The sequence below is a fragment of the Hermetia illucens genome, chromosome 1, assembly GCF_905115235.1.
Source record: "Hermetia illucens chromosome 1, iHerIll2.2.curated.20191125, whole genome shotgun sequence".
Classification (NCBI taxonomy): Eukaryota; Metazoa; Arthropoda; class Insecta; order Diptera; family Stratiomyidae; genus Hermetia; species Hermetia illucens.
The window spans coordinates 132,002,107-132,016,540 of record NC_051849.1 but is presented as its reverse complement, the minus strand read 5'-3'; the positions used below and the strand labels follow the sequence as shown (position 1 = coordinate 132,016,540).

Below are 14,434 nucleotides of genomic sequence, written 5' to 3'. Positions count from 1 at the left end.
ATAGCTGGAAGATGGATGGTTATGGTGAGTGAAGTATTTTATGTTTTCGCATTCTTTGCTCCTCCTGGAATATGGTAAATATACAAATACCTATATTTTTAATCATCGGCTCTTTAACCTTCTGTCATGAAATTCTTTGAAACTTTCTGCAAATAAAGTTCGTTTTTGTTAGCCAAATTAACAATTTTATTGCTGGAGCATGATTCGTGTTTTCGAGTGACTTGTTGGCATGCCGACAGCCAGTCATCAACACGCCATTTTCGCCCAGGACACGCAAGAATTCGTTCACAGTGCAAGCAGTAAACAGTTCCGCAATATCGTACTCGTGTACTTGTAGATATCGATTTCGGGACGTGACACCAAGGTCAGGACCTGCAAGCACAGGTATAAGGATTTCCTAATTTTCTGAATTGAAAACATTAAAATATATCGACCTACCGCGAACACATAGGTGTATATTAGCAGAAATGTTCTAAATATACTATATATCTGGTTGTAAACATTTTTTACCTTTAGGCCTCGCGAACTTGCGCGAATGGGGACAGAATCATGATTTTAATAGAAAACTAGGATGGCACGGAAGTATAAGCAAAGTTTGGAAATAGATTTCAACCTAGGACTGCAGAATTTGGCATTTACATTCAAGTTTCTCACTCATTGAATTGAAAATAATAAGAATTGAATTTTCAGGTTGAACCCTAGAATGTATACATACAAACCCTTTTATGGGTGGTTTTCGGCATTGTATATACAGTAAAACCTCTCTAAGTCTAATTCTCTTAGTTGCAAAAATTACAAATTAATTAAAATTTGCAACCACATACTCCACGTACTTCATATATTTATGTACATATATTTAATATAAAAGAATCATATCATACGCAGCAGTAGAGACAAAGAAACTTCTAAACCGAATAATTGTTCAAATTGAGTGTCCACATACGATTGTAGAGAGGTTAAAAGCAAGGACGCAACCAAAAGAAAACTGTTCACGATCTAGATGGGTGACCAAACTTGGGAGACAACCAAGAGCAACAAGTGCTGTATCAATTACCAATTGAATCGTATGCTAGTGCATAAAAACAATCTGAAGAAGGATATTTGGAAGGACAAATCGAGTGAAAAAGCAACCAGAATGTCTGAAAAAAGCGTGAGATACATGGAAACCAAAAGGGCAAGAGCAAGGAGGACAATCTTGATTTCCTAGGGCAGCAAGGTGATAGTTTAACACTAGAGAAGAGCGCCAATCGTAATTAAACTCAATGACCAACATTAAGATAGCCCAGGAAAACCTTCATAATGGGGCAATTTTGAAGGATAACTTAAGGATCGTGCTGGCACAATAACTCCAGGAATGCAGGGGTAGATCCGTGGTCAGCAAAGAAGAAGTTTGATGGTAAAGGGAGTATTTCTTATGACAAACCAGGAGGTTGCATCATTGTTAAATCCTAACTAAACTTCTTATTGGAGATTTCGTGGCTATCCAATATCCATTGAAAGTCCGAAGAGTGAATGCCTCTTTGAATTCGTTGTTAGTAGGAAGTTAGATATACTGAATGTAGAAACTAAAATATTTGTAACTAGCACACTAGCTGAAGAGCTTCGAAAGAACCCTTTCTATGGCCTCACAAAATAATCAGATTTGATGTTGAGAATAATTTTGAAATAATCAGGAATCTTGGGAGAGACGTGAGCAATAATATTGTTTATCGAGGGGTAGATGCTGATACCTGGAATCAACTCGAACCGAAAACAACGTTAGAAGACTTCAACAGAGTGCTTATTGACGCGTTTGAGGCCACGTGGTGAAGAATTTCTGAGCTCATCTTCAAGTAATGTTCTTCAAAAGTAACAATATGCGCCGTATATTCCGCACAAAAATGTAAAACTACTGCGGAGCATTGAAAAGTTTTTTTCACATCTTATGGAACAAGCAAACCATTCCACTTCGCGTCAATAAAGTTGAAGTCAGTATGCAGCAGCTACCAATGTAACATCTTCGTCTCCATTACCCTGAGACCCGCTTCATTATCTTTTATAGTCGATTAACACTCAGAACCATAGAGGGCGACATTACGGACGACATTGTGGTAAATTTTAGATTTGAGACGTTTGTTGATACGTCGACCACCAAGAACGCCACTTCATCCAGGTTGCGCTGTAAAATCGCTCAGTTCTGGGCATATAACTGCTGCTGACGGCGATCGTGCCTACTTCATGGGAATCGGTCGATAAAAATTCTATTTAATTCTGAGGCCGGGTTGCATTTCATTTTCAAACAAATTGATTGAAATTATTTTTGCCAGGAAAATGTCAACAACATAAAGCAGCATAAACGGCGCTGTACGTTTGATGAACACCGACAGAAACACGAAGTCGTTTTGATACACCCAGCACAATTCAAACTTTATTCTTAGGTTCGTGGTAGAGCAATTTAAGTCAGTGCACAAGTTCTTCTGGTACGAAGTGTTGTCGTAGTGCATACCAAATGAGTTCTTGTGGTACGTAGTCAAAAGCTTTTACTAGATCCCGAAATGCAATTTTAAGAGGGCGTTGCTTCTCCATAGGTAACCGCGCAGTACATATTGCATCAGTAGTTCCGCAGTTCTTTACAAACCTGGTCGATTCACGGTTAGTTGAGCGATTTTGCGAAAACGGTTGCCAAGAATGCGTTTAAGAATAATATGTAATATGAACACTCTGCTGCACTAACTTTCTTTTTCTATATTGGAACGGTGGTGCTTTCTCCTCAGTCAGATGGTCTTTTAGCTTCTCCAATAACCCGATTAAAAAATCCACTGCGCCACAGTGTTGGGTCTCAACTCTTCGCTTTCCAGAGCTCAGATAGGTTGCCATCAGGTCCTCTTGCTTTGAACAATTTCATTCGTTTTATTGCTTCGTCGATTTAAGTTCCGCGGCCATTTGGAATGCTACAAATGTCGGCAGTGCTTGTGGAAGTGGAGGATGGGCAAATTCCTCTGCTTGAACTGTTCTCGACATCTATCCATCGCGGCTTGTCGGTCGGTAGGCAAAGTACTGTTCTTAAGTGTTCGATATCCTGTGTGCGTTTCTGTCGACTTTTGACAAGTCGATGTAGATCTCTCTCGCCATCCCGAGGGTCCAGTTTCTCGTAAAGATCTTTGTAATGGATCGCTCGGGTAACAGCTATCGCTTTCTTTTCTTCCAGATTGTCATTTTTGTAAATTAGCCAATTGGTCAGCGTTTTATCTGCGAGACTTTTTTTGAACATCGTCATTCTAAAGCCAAGTATGTCGATTGAAAAATCGCTTACTTGCCTTGGTGACCCCGAGGGTTGCAGAAGCCGTTTTGTGGATTGTGTATTTAACTTGCTTCCACGATTCTTCCACATTCTTGTCATTGAACCTTAGCAACGGTGGGAATCATTCCTAAACCCATTGTGCGAACTTTTTAAGGTATTGTATCAACAAAAATCTTATTAGAATCGATACATGTGAATGGACGGTGCAAATTTTTTTTCATAAAATGTATCCATGTGGGGTATCAAATGAAAGGGCTCAATTAGAACTATTCGAAACTGGTTCCATGGTTAATATCGGGTGAAACATAGGGGAGTAAGAGCTCAAATTGCGACGACCAAAAAGTGTAACAGGGCTCGTTCTCAGAATATATCCAACCGAAAAATCTGAAAAAAATAACAGTAGTGCATCTCTACGAAATCTAGGCCTCAAAATACACCCGGTTCCGATATCTGCACAAATAAAGTTAATAATACTAATATATATTTCCACATTTTAGAAATTTACCCTGTAAAAACTGTTCCGCTCGAAACGCCTCACCATAGGGTCAAAGCTCTTACTGTACAAGACAATGATCTTGCCACTCCTCATGTATTCCTCACAGACTTGGTTCTCAATAATAATAATAATAATCGTTGGCACAACAATCCATATTGGACCAGGGCCTTGAAGTGTGTTAGAGCACTTCATTCAAGCCCGTTACGGTACACTACAGTATACTGTAGGAGGCAATGTGGTCAGCATTGCGCTCGCCCGAGATAATTACCCTGATTTGACTCAGGTACTCATTTACAGCTGAGTCGACTGGTATTCGACGTCAAATCACGATACAATCCCCAATGCTACCAATGAGATTGGAACCGCGACCTTCCGTACGATAGCCTTGTGCTCTAACCACTCAGCTATCCGGACATCTTGGACACTTGGGTTCTTAGCAAGAAAAATTGCGAACTCTTGGCCGCGTTCAAGAAAAGAATCCTCTGAAGAATTTTTGGCCCCCTATATGCGATGGCGTAGGTCAGGACACCAGACAGCTTTTAGGGATATCGAATTGGTGGACCTCAGCGCAAAACCGGGACGTCTGGAGTTCCTTATTAAGGCAGGCCTAGACCGGATACCGGTTGTTGCGCCGTTGATGATGATGATTGTACAGTGAGGATAATATCTATGGCTGTAATATGTACGTATGTCTTGTAGTTTGGATAAATATTACGGAATATGTTGGATTTGTAGCTATATATGGGTAGAAAAATGTGCGTTGAAGTTTCTTACATAAGATGAATACAAAACCTTTATACCCGTATTCCGACTTGTTTGTTTATTAGTAGCACGTTAATCCGCAGGTGCACCATCCTCACGTTTATAATCCTGTTTCAATTTTAAAAAATATTCAACACGATCCAATTAAAAGAAAAAAATTTAAAGTGGTGCATCCATTATATTCGTTCGTTTCACTGCCTCCAGTCTTCTACAAAATTTCATGATATTTTAATAAATTAGATTCAAACGTTCCCGAGTAAACTGTATGAGACAGAGAGCATATCTACTTACTGAAAGTTTCCGGCGAATCTAGTTCAGTAAATTAACTAGGAATTTACACTAGAAATATCTGACATTAAATGCAATTAGTGAGTAGCGGAAATCAGAGCTAATCTTTTCGGTTAATTCTGAAAACGTACTTGTTATTATCAATTTACGTTTCCATTAAGTCTAATTTCGCGTTAATTGTACAAGGACCTCATGTCAGAATTAATTTCCAGGAGAGAACGCAATGTCACTCCTTCCTGTCCTGGGATTATTCCCCATATGAATAATAAATTGACTTTATTTGATTGCGTATTCGTGTCTGAATGGACAACACACGACTCCTAATGGAACGTTATTTAGGTAACTTCATACCATTGCAAGATATCTATCATTTATGACTTTTGTGGCTTCTAAAAATAAACCTTTTCAATGAAAGGCCGAATCAACCGAAACGTGAAAACATTTCTGAGTGTTCTGAAACGCTTGAGCATACACATATATGTACATATGTGAATACATTACGTATTTTCCCGGAAAATTGCAAATATTTGCATCAAATTCGCTTCGATTTCCGTTGGTTTACTTATTAGCTAACACAGCTTAATTGAAATGATTTCATTGGCGGCTGCATGCATTGATAAAATTAGATTATTTGCCTGTGGCTTTTAGTTTTCCGGATATTTGGCATAGATCCTGGTCGAAAATAGAATGAACATACCGGGATCATATGCTTGATTATCACAAATATGTACTGTTTTTTGGATCACGATTATACGACACGCGTCGATTTTATCTCGATAACACATGGTCTCACTTCAAAGTGGTTTTTGGATTCGTTTAAATGTCTTACTAGTTTTTGTCTTTTCTGTTATCCCTATCATCATTGAAACAGTTTGATTATCTGAACTGGCACTTTTAACATCCGAAAAACATCAGAATTTTTGGTTGGGACGCTAGCTTCCGAAGAGCTACTAGAAATATAGTACTATATATTTTCAAGATTACTTACTTATTTCCCACAAATGAATTTGTTATCAATAAACAACTCGACATCTGAAACAAAAAACATTAAAATATTTAGCGAATGTGATTACATCTGTACATATACGGTCATAAGTTGTTAGGAGCATAACAATTATTGTGGTTTTCTAGGAAGACTTTGTAAAGGAGGTACATCCAACGATAACGTAAGAAATGTATGTGAATTGTCCTTTCTAAACTTTAGATTCACGGATGATAAGCCCGACTGGTTATTTGAGATTATCAAGAGGACAGAGCTATAATTTCCTTTAAAAAATTTGTGATTCTAACCGTTCAAGTCCGTGTATCCCAATTGAAGTACTCGTCGACACATGCTGACTCGCCTCACTGTTCGAGAAGGTGGGGCATATGCACTGGGCTTTCATATATCATAAAAAAAATTCCAATAGCTTGTATGGACCTTAAGACGCTGGTATAGGCTTTCAGAAAAATGATCAATAGTTTTTCAATACGCTAGAAAAGATAAGCTTTACCGAATATTCTTCTTCGATATGCTTGATTGATTTTCAATTTATATGATTTTCCGATTAAGAAAAATTAAAATAGATTATACTATTTGCAAAAATGTTTGGAAATTTTCTTGCTTGTGGACGTAAGGACATTGAAATTTTACAATACAAATTTTGATTCATATCTAACAAGACACACTTCATCAAACTTATCTTTTATAGCGTGTTGAAAAATCGACTGGTCATTCTAATAGCGCGATGGTTGAGGGGGTAAAGTTTCAGCCTCCCAATTTCGCTGTTCTGGGTTCGAATTCCAGTTTTCATGGGTGGCTGTGTTTGTCCCCCTGTTGTGAGCTTACCACTTGTACAGCGTTAAGTGTGACGATAGTCAAACAGATGTATAATCTGATTGCATGGATGCACTATACTCCACCAAGGAGTGAACAGGAAACACTAATTATTCTGAAAGGCTATAACTCGGGCCTAAAACTCAAATATTAACCAATATCAGGTTTAAATTTAATATGGTCAAACAAAAAATAGTGTGGCCGAATAAAGTGAATATTTTTTAGGATAGCCAGTATGTAAATAAGCTGCTTGAATGCATTATAATTATTTTTTAAATAGAACTCCCGTTAACTTTGTAAACTCTACTGTCTACTACTTGCACCCCTACATTGGTAACGATTTTTCATTTTGGCGTATACAGATAGTGCCAACTTATTTATCCAATTCCATATAATAATGATACAATCGAAAAATATTTCCCGAAACTTCTATTGCAAAAAATTTTAAATTGAACGAGTGACAGCGAATCTCCGAAGGCACTTCGGGAAATAGTTGTTTTGCGGTGTACACGATATCTCACGATAGAATCATCTGAAACACAAAAATCAAAATACATTCGTTAAAGGAGATGTTTCTTGAGGTAATCCTGGAAGGATTTTTTTGTCGATTTTTCATTCTCCGTATCACTTGGAAGCCAAAAACTCAATTTTTGCTAAAAAATCAATTAATTTAACGAAACTTAAAATTAGTAACTATTAAAAAAAGCTCCCAGGCATACCTGGACAATTATGTGAAGAAGCATTGTGATTTAAAGCTCACTAAAAATCCGGTACTGATTTTCAATTTAAAAATTCGATTGTCGATTTGATGGGTATAATTATTTGATGTTTAACCCAAAAAGAGAGGTCCGTGGACCACAAGATTTGAAGTAAGTTGCTTCGCAATTGGTCTGGTCCGCCATCAAGTTGATGCGAACTCAGGACTCTATCAATCTTCAAATAAAAAAATTCACTTGGGCCTAGTTCAGACTTGAACAAAAGGCGTTTTTCATTTGAATTCATGTTGTGTTTGCGATTACAAGTAAATAGAGCGATTACCACCAGTGGCCACTTTCGATTACACTGCTCCCAGGGCAGAGATGAGTTGCCCCTGCCCTGGATGGAACCTTCAGTGGATTTTATGAATACTTTGGAAACTTCAGGAGGGAAGAGGATTTTATATTACGCACCGAAAATGGCAGCCATAATATTGTCCTTGTCATTCCCGTTCTTTTATACAACATCGGTCTGACGCGGCGAAGCAACACTAATTCACAGTTTGCCAACATATGAGTACTCTTAACTCATTAGGAAAATGGGGAGACGTTCGCCTAATGTGTAAACATTGGGTAACAATTAAATGCTCTCTTCACCGTTTTTTTTTGCGGCAAGCAACCTCCTAGGGCCTTGACAGATAATAAGTTGATTGCTTTGAATTTGAAAAGCAACGAGTGGGGCCCCATCTCGAATGTTACTTCAGTTCAAGAGAAAATTGATATATGGAGGGATAAACTGATTCTCGGAGCAACCATAAGAAAGTTGTAGTTGCCAGGTATTAACATGGAAGCCTCCAAAAAACTATTGACCAGTGATGTATCGTTTTACGAGATAGTAGCATTCCTTAAAAAAGGGTAGAATGCTTTGCTCCCAACAAATAATTATAAATGGTACATTCTCCATGACCCCTCAGTTGCCTACTCCAGGTTGTGCCAGTGTGAAGAGGGAGCCACCGTACATATAACAGATGTGTATGTGGCCGGCGTTATCACGATGAAAAAACCAGCCTACTTTTCGCCTCAGTTCCAGCCTAAAAGTGCTGGTAAACAGTTCAGGGGAATAAATCTCCGATGGACAATTCTATGAATATTAAAAAGACTATGAACACCACCTTCTATGAGAGTTGGGTGTTTCACTGGCTGAACGCTTGCTGCGTTTCCAGATCATACTCGTAACATTAACTCTCATCATCTGTAATTATTTTGAGCAAAAAGTTTGGGTGTTTTTTTTTCAAGTTCTGATTCAAAGTTAATCGATATCGAAATTTTTAGCCTGGTTGAAAAGCCGTGGAACAACACTTTTTATTTGCAACTCCTCTGCAATTATCCGCTGTCATTAGCAACAAATCACGCCTACTTTTTTGCTGGTCAATCATGAAATGGAGAACATCCTTGATTTTTTGTCGGATATTTTCATCGTTTCGAGATATTGAAGGCGAAACCACTTTAGGAGGTTTTCAGAATGGTTTTGTTATTGCATAGATCGATAGTTTTAACTATCTGGGATACGCTGGTAAAATTGCAAGACGAAATTGGTGTTCTTTTAGATTTTTTTAGCGTAAAACCGAGCGATTATAGGGTGCAGGTTCCAGTTCGAATAACATTAATAATAATTATATTATATTTTACTACCAAGCCCCCTTTAAATTTATCCTAGTATTAGATTGTGTGATTTTACTGAACGCTAAGACATTATGGAGCGCCAAAATCACAATGAAGTGAATGCGATCCGTCGTAGACCATCCCTCCTCGTCTCTTTTCCCCTTTTGGGGATATCGCTGCCCTTGTGATTAACCCCAGTCAAGTCGGGTGGGTACTTTGACATTCCGCAATATTAATACTCATTACAATCCCACGCCTCGACGAAATTGGCGTGGTTTTCTTCTAACGTGTCCTTTTACTGCCATTTTTATGACCTCTATTCCTTTTCTTTCTGGATAACTGTTATACTTTTAACATTGTTATCATATTTCATCTTAACCTTTCATCTCAAATGTGAAAACCAACAGAAGTTTAAATTGCGTGAAAATTAGTGCGTACAGACAAAATCGGATTACAGATTTGAATACAGCGATGTCGAAATATATGGAAAGACTATTTTTGAAAGTCCATGCAATCAAAAATAAACAAAATAGAGGAACCATTGTTGCTCTTTATAGTTCCATGAATGAAATGAAACGAGTCTTTGTCTAGTATTAAAACCGCAAAAGATTACCGGCATCAATAGTACTCCATTGAATGAATTAAAAACAAATATAATAAACATTTCAATTCTGGTATTGTAGACCTACTTTCGGAAAATATATTACATAAATACAAGATAATAATTAAGAAGAAACGAACACGCGAGGATATTATGAATCACAACCTTGGAGTCATCCCAGATTTGCTGAAATCAAGCAAATGCTTTTGCAAACATATATTTTTAGAGAATGAACTTCTTGACCACAATGACATTCCACTGGTTCGTCGAATTAGACATACCGCACGGGAAACCATTTAATATAAAAATAAAATGAAAACACAATTTATTATTAGCTCGGGCATTCGGAAACTGCGAAAAACAACTGGAAGTGAAAAATCACCATTTTTTCAAGAGGAAAATTGCTTCTGTCTTGAAGAATCTAGATCAATGCTTGTATTGAAAAAAAGTCTGGATGAAATGTTTTGATGAAATCATGCTGGCTTTAATTTAGTTCATTAATCAAAAAACACAAATGTTTATACTTGCAGATCAACGACGCCACTGAATCTTATTCGATGCTAAAGTTACCTGAGTTTCATGATGAATAGAACTCCAATCAGTGGAACGTAGTTGAACTTATAAATTTTGGGATTTAGCTATGTTATTACTAAAATAGAATCGATATTATGGTTGAATCCGATGTCATCGGTGCAAATAATATTAGCATCCAAATATATGGTATTTATGACATTACTATGTGCAGAAAGACGTTGCTTGACTACCTAATGATTATCATAAATGACGGAATTATATACATTTCCTTTAATACATCGAAGCACTTTGAAAAAATTTGAATGGACTTTCAACATATTTTTAAACGGGTCGGCCATTTTCAAAATCTTTCACAATGATCGAATAAGTACTTCTAAGTTAAAGCATTACCGCAATTCTATTTCGCACTTGATGTCCTACGCAAAATTTGAATATTTATCTTCTTGTTTATGACGCCACAGAATAGAATATTTGTAATTCATATACCTCATATCTATATGCTCTGTTTACATCCACAGATATGGACCTTTCTTCTATCTATCTGCGTTCAGTCTGAGTGACGTTAGACAGTGTTGTCGGAAGCGGAAAATAATATCAAAAGAATTTGACAAAAAGGTACTAGGTGGTGGCGTACTTAGGTTCAAGTAAGAAGAAAAGATTTTCACCTTTGCTGCTGTATATAGTGCCATACTCGTGTATACCGGGTAATGTGACTACCAATATTGTTGGGACCTTGCGAAAAATTGAGAGAGGAGGTATCTAAACCTGTATGCGACAATGCAATGAAAAGATCAGAACATTTATTCCCACTTAATACTATCTGTACATAAAAAGACAAAGAATATGAACTAATTGAGTGCAAAACAATTGGCAAAGCAAGAGGAATGAATAAAGTTCTAATTACAAGTCGAGGAACCGGAAGCCGGACACTTCAAGTATGAAAGGTTTTGTGTTTTCTTATGTGACGAACTTTGAGTTCATGACAGTTCCCAGTGTGTTAAAAATTCAAACGAAATTTGTTTTTTAAAGAGCCATGTACGCAAACAATTTGGTCAGGAAAGTCCTATACTGATAATAGTCAACTTCATACACTTTGTACTGTAGGAGTTCAACGTTATTGGCAAGTGCGAAGAAGTTCACCGAAAACAGATACAAACAAGTCGGGATTCCGGAATCTTAGGCGCTTTAGGTATAAAGGTTTTGTGTTCATCTTATGGGAGGATGCACCGCTTTCGATTCATAGATAGCTAAAAATATTCCTTCATTAATTGCTAAACTCCAGATATACATAGACACGAATATTGTGCTAATCCTAAATAAACAAATGTTGGCTATCCAAATTGGTCTAACGCATGTACTTGAAGTAAATACAAACTGGTACTAACGTACCATATGTCTATCTATTAGACATTTCCCGTAACCTTAATTAGCACATATGTTACGTATACAAACAAAACCTTTCGAGTTCATACTGATATTATTAAAATAACTAAAAAAGGAAAACCACGCCATTCATATAAGTTCACTTTATGATGATGATAACACTTAGTGCCAGAAGAACTCGTACGCTGGGTTCAACTGTTCTACCACGATCCGAAAAGTAAAGTTCGAAGTATGGCGGGTGTATCAAAACCGCTTCGTGTCTCTGTTGTGTTCATCAAGGAAGTGCCCTCTCATTACTCCTCTTTGTTCTTGTTATAGACACCGTCACACGGGATATCTAACCTCCAGCGCCCTACACACTGCTTTATGCAGACGATGTTTTCTTAGCATCTGATAGCAAAAATGATCTCAAGCAACTTGTCCAAAAATGGAATGATCGCCTCATGCAACACTGTTTCAGGTTGAATTTAAACAAAACTGAATTTTTGACGACCGATCCCCATTGAACAGGCGCAATCACTGTCAGCGGCAGTGATCTGCCTAGAACTGAGCGATTTAAATACCTCGGGTCAACGTTATCAGCCAATGGATAACTGCGTTATGAAATTGCTTCACGCATTAACGCAACCTGGATGAAATGGCGTTCCATAACTGGTGTTCTTTGTGATCGACGTATCAAAGAACGTCTCTAAAATTTACTGCAATGTCGTCCGTCCTGTCGCCCTGTATGTTTCTGAGTTTTGGCCGACTATAAAAGACAATGAATGGCGTCTTGCGGTAATGGAGGCGAAGGGGGGATGGGAATTTAAAAGCCTCGAGATTGCATCCAGACCAGGCATTTGACCACGACGAGCCGACCCCGCTTGTGAACGGGAAAAAGGCTGAAGAAAAAGAAGACTTTATATGATGATAACGTCATACATGTCTTAGAATGCAATAAATTTGGATCGCGTTCATCCAGAATTATGTTCTATATTATGGTCGATACTGACTTCTAGTATGAACCTGAGGGGGTTTTCCGGTAAATTCTTAACACATTTCTGCAGATATCGGAATGGGATGTATTGTGAGGCCTAGATTTCATGTAGATATAGGTTGTTCGGTTATATAGGTTCTGAGATCGAGATCTGCTTCAGGGATACACATTTAGAAAGCCTTATCTCCCTAACGTTTCACCTTATATTTCCCCGTTTCGCATATATGGGGAGCCCCCCTCAAACTCAACACCAAATGATGCCATTTTCCATATATTGGGTTGGGGAAAAAGAAATGTCGTATTTGTGATCGAAATTTGACGCTTTATTTAACATACTTATAATTATGCGATTTAAGCCAAATATGCGCCGTTTTGTTCGCAAATTTGTTGCCATTTAGAAGACAGCTTCACTATTCCCCTTTATAACCCCCCCCCCCCCCTCCTTATTTGTAAAAACCTCAGACAGCAAGTTTTCGCAAGCCTCTTTTGAGGGCAACTTAGTAGCACCAAGAGGGTTTTGCATGGACCAGAACAGATGGTAATCCCTTAGTGGCTGGTCCGGACTATACGGTGGGTGCGATAGGACATCCCATTCGAACTGCCGTAGCTTCTGGCGAGTCATCAAAAATGTGTGAGGCTGAGCGTTGTCCTGGTGGAACACAACACTATTCCTATTGGCCAATTCTGGTCAATCGCCTGCTTCAAACAGTCGAGTTGCTCACAGTAGAGGACCGAATTGAGGGTCTGGCCATAGTTGAGCAGCTCATAGTGGATGATTCCCTCCCAATCCCACCAAACACACAGCAGAACCTTCCTGGCCTTCAATCCGGGCTTGGCGATGATTTGGGCCGGCTCGCCGCGCTTCGACCACGACCTTTTTCGCTTGAGGTTGCCGTATGTGTTCCATTTTTCATCACCAATTACCATCCGCTTCAAAAGTGGGTCACATTCGTTCCCTTTGAGCAGTGCATCGCAGGCGTTGATTCCGTGCAAGAGATTTTTTTGTATCAACTCGTGAGGTACCCAAACATACAGCTTTTTTTTAATCCAATCTTCTGCAAATGATTCCAAACGGTTTTATGGTCTATACCCAATTCCTGGCCAATCGAGCAAATGAGTATGACCCGATGCGATAAGCACAACACAAGATATGTTTAAGTGTCGCCATCTATTGACAAAATACGACATTTCTTTTTCCCCAACCCTACATAAAGGGACTAACACATTACACTTTCTCACTGAACTGCGTGACAATTGATTCAGCCGTTACCGAGTAAATGGATTAAGATTTTCACGTTAATTATGGCGTTAGCATCTTATTTATTGAAAAGTTGGTAATATACGATCAGTAAGCTTATTTGAGCAGAATTCGCAACGGGACATATTTTGAGGCCTAGATATAAGCGCATCGCCCTGTTTTTTTCAGATTCAGAGTTTTTTTTCACTGTGTGCACATTTTGATTCCCTAGTGCTGTATTTTATAATTCATGTCAAAACTAATACCAGTTTCAGAAAGCATGTATTAATCAACACTTTTCGTTTGATACAACACACATGACTATATTCGGTGAAAATTTTCCTTCTAAACTCCACGTAAATTTATGCCATATATCCACCAAATTTCGTTTCGGTCAAAAAGTGTATATGACCTGAAGTTCGAGCAAATGCTGCAGATGCGAAACCAAGTCAAGCGTTACCCAATGGGGAGGCACATAGATTCGGCATTGGACATTATGTGATAACTATTCTCGAGTGGAGAAGGAAATGTATTTGGTTTTGCCCTACTGGAGAAAAGACGATTGTTCTACGCCTAAGGTGCGTTTTGTAACAACAAACAATCTGCCCATTATAGTCCCTTTACAATCCCAAGTTACTTGATTCCCGCCACCACGCTACATCGCGAGTTTTAAGCTCCGTATTGAGTTAGGTACAAAATGCAAA

General features: G+C 38.3%; 1 protein-coding gene across 8 annotated transcripts in view; it reads right to left on the bottom strand.

The window, feature by feature from the left end:
- LOC119649969 (platelet-derived growth factor receptor alpha) overlaps positions 1–14,434 on the bottom strand; it is a 157,111-nt gene that overhangs the window by 78,329 nt on the left and 64,348 nt on the right. For all 8 annotated transcript variants that reach the window (XM_038052417.1, XM_038052476.1, XM_038052408.1 and 5 more), the window contains one exon: positions 5,815–5,858. The gene's annotated coding sequence lies outside the window, so the exon portion shown is untranslated. The remainder of the gene's footprint in view (positions 1–5,814; positions 5,859–14,434) is intronic.